Here is a 3,375-nt window from a genome sequence, read left to right as displayed (position 1 = left end):
CGCAGGGGTGACCCCCGAAAGTATAGACAGAAGGGCAGAGGGTGGCAATTGTGTTGAAAAGGAGGGTGGGGCAGGGGACACACTGTTTTCACTTAGATTCAGTGCTTCTCGGCCGGCCTGGGTGGAAACGAGGAAGTATGTTGAGCATCCACAGCCCTCTACAAGGCTTCCTTTGCTGCCACCTGGGAGAAAACAATTTTCAGAACCCCAGGTTCTGGCCCTGGAGAATCATGCCGACAGAGCAGGAGTTAACGCCACCCCCCCCCACCCTCCTCCCCACCCCCACCCCCGGTTTGCCCTTCTACGAGGCCAGAATGTTCCACTCCAGACTGAGGCAAGCAGCTTGGGAAGAAACTGCTCATCACCCAATGAATCAGATATCACATTGAATCTAGCACTGTCAGAGCCCGAGATCAAGGAGAAGGACAGGGTGAGGGAGGAGGGAGCAGGTTGCTAAGAGAGGAGCCTCTGTTCTTGCTTCCTGAGTAACTGGGAGGGTGACACTGATGATGGGGGGGGGGGGTGATGACAAGCTCGGCCCTCACTGGAATGAAAGGCTAAGGAACGAGTAAGGAACGAGCTTGGCCCATCCCTCTGTGTCAAGATGAGGAAGAGCAGTCCCTGCTGCAGGAGGCCAAGCCCCCAGGGTCTTAAGGAACCAGGCTTATACTTCCAAGGTATCCAGACAACCCCCTGATACTCCCCCTGTCTTGCTGCCCTCCTCCATCCCCCCATCTAGTCCCAATCTGGTCCCAGATCACCCCCGCCTTTCCCAGAGAGCTCAGGTCGGCACTGGGTCACTGCCTGGGCTGTGCCCTGGTCAATGCACCCAGTCCCAGTCGCTATGAGAGCTGGTTGTTCCTTCTCTAAATAATAGCCCTCAGCCACATGGGAATCAACTTCCCCGCGCATTAGGCACCCTCCCTGGGGTGCAAAGGGCTGTCCTGTCCCACTTGCCTAAAACAGGAACTGATTCTGTGGTACGATTCATGCTCCAATGTTCCCCTGGGAGCCAGGCTGAGGAGTCTCCAGAGAAGGCAACGTCCACATTCATGCTGAACTTTCTTCCTCTGACCTGTTCTGTTCCTCTCACTCACCTTGTCCCACACGTACTCATCCAGTAAATCACTTAAACTTAAAAAAAATCTCCATAACAGGCTTTCTTCTAGAGACTCCAGCCTGTCTAGAAAGCCCTGTGTCACTCATAACCAGCATCACCCCAGACCCCCTTCAGCCACAACCCATTGTCTCTCGAAATTCAGCTTCACCGAGTACCTAATACCTGGTAATAAATCCCTTCCTGTTTAAACTGAATATTGCAGGCTCTGTAGCCTGCAACTTAGAACTTTGACCAGTACAATGATCCACACGAGAAGGCTGCAGCAATTAACGCTCAAGGGAGCAGGGAGTCTGGTCTACGAGTGGGATTGGTCATCTGACCTGGTTGGGGTTTGAAGGCACTGAAGGTCCTATTAGTAACAGCAGATGAGATAGTGAGAACTACTTACCCGTTGTTTTAATTTTTTAAATAATATAATGAACACCCATGAGTTCAACACTCATCCCAAGTTACAATATTATCAGTAAAGTGGGTCTGCCAAAGTGCTCCTTGGGACTCGTGTCTCCCCCAATAGGTCACTACTATCTGAGGGCTTTATCACATACACAGATGCCTAAATAAAATATTGTTTTTGCTTTATTTATCTTTGAACCTTATGAAAAGCATAGTCATTTGTGTCATTTTTCACTCAGAATTATGCTACTAAGATTTACCCATGTTGTGGCATACAAAGGAATATCACTCATTTTTACTGCTATATAGTATTCCATATGTGAATATACCACAATCTATTCATTCTGTGGCCACTGGGCATTTGAATTGTTCCTTTTTTTGTTCTTACACAACGTGCTACTGGCAACATTCTTGTCACCTGTCTTCTGATGTACATGGCAAAAATTTCTCTTGGGTATATAACTAAGAGTTGAATTTCCAGGTAGATGATTATTCAATAGCATAAAATAAAACCAAATTGTTTTCCAAAGTAGTTGTTCAATTTGCACACCCACCATCAATGTGTAAGAGATCTCTTTGATCAATGTTTTCTTCAGAAAGTATTGTTCTTAATTTTTGCCAACTGGTTGTATATAGAATGGTATCTCATTCTGGTCTTTGATTTCCTGATTATTAATAAAGTTAAACATTTTTCATCAATTTATTGACCATACATGTTTTCTTTTCTGAGAATGTCTTTTGCCAATTTTTTTTAAAGATTTTATTTATTTATTTGACAGAGAGAGACACAGCGAGAGCAGGAACACAAGCAGGGGGAGTAGGAGAGGGAGAAGCAGGCTTCCCGCCAAGCAGGGAGCCCGATGTGGGGCTCAGTCTCAGGACTCTGGGATCATGACCTGAGCTGAAGGCAGACGCTTAATGACTGAGCCACCCAGGCGCCCCCCCCTTTTTTAAATTTTTCTATTGAATTCCTTCTTTTTTGTTTTAAGATTTATTTATTTGAGAGAGAGGGAGAGCGCCCACAACACGTGAGAGTGGGGGGAGGGGCAGAGGCAGAGGGAGAGAATCTCCAGCAGACTCCCCGCTGAGCCCGACCTGGGGCTCAATCTCACGACTCTGAGATCATGACTTGAGTCAAAACCAAGAGTCAGAGGCTGAACCGACAGAGCCACCCAGGCACCCCCCACTTTAAAAAGATTTATTTATTTATTTGGGGGGGGGAGAGGGAACACACGTGAGCACCTTCTCTTTTTCTTGTTCTTTTATAGTAGTTATTTACATACACTAGATATTAATCTTCTGTTGGTTATATGTGTTACAATTATCTTCTCCTTTGCTGTGTCTTATATTTTTATTTCTTCTGAGGTGTCTTTTTAATAAATGAAAGTAGTGCACTAGTAAAGATTATTTTGATTAATGTTATGAATACTTTTACACCAAACAATTCTTCCAAATTGGAATTATGATAAAATCTGATCACTAGTTTCCGATTTGTATTATTTAAATTATTATAAACAGTTCTAGACCTTAAAATAATATAAAGTTTGGGGCGCCTGGCTGGCTCAGTCAGAGGAACGTGCTACTCTTGGCCTGGGGGTCATGAGTTTGAGCCCCATGTTGGGTGTAGAGTTACTTAAAAATAAAATTTTTAAGCCAAAAAACAAACAATCCAGTTAAGAAATGGGCAGAAGACATGAATATAGACATTTTTCCAAAGAAGACATACAGATGGCCAACAGACACATGAAAAGATGCTCAACTTCACTGATCATCAGGGAAGTGCAAATAAAAAATACAGTGAGAGACGAACCATGAGAGACGATGGACTCTGAAAAACAAACTGAGGGTTCTAGAGGGGAGGG

This window comes from Leptonychotes weddellii, chromosome 4 (genome assembly GCF_054177405.1).
Source record: "Leptonychotes weddellii isolate Sample4059 chromosome 4, ASM5417740v2, whole genome shotgun sequence".
NCBI classification, from domain to species: domain Eukaryota; kingdom Metazoa; phylum Chordata; class Mammalia; order Carnivora; family Phocidae; genus Leptonychotes; species Leptonychotes weddellii.
The sequence above is the reverse complement of the archived record's forward strand: the minus strand, read 5'-3'. Positions refer to the sequence as shown.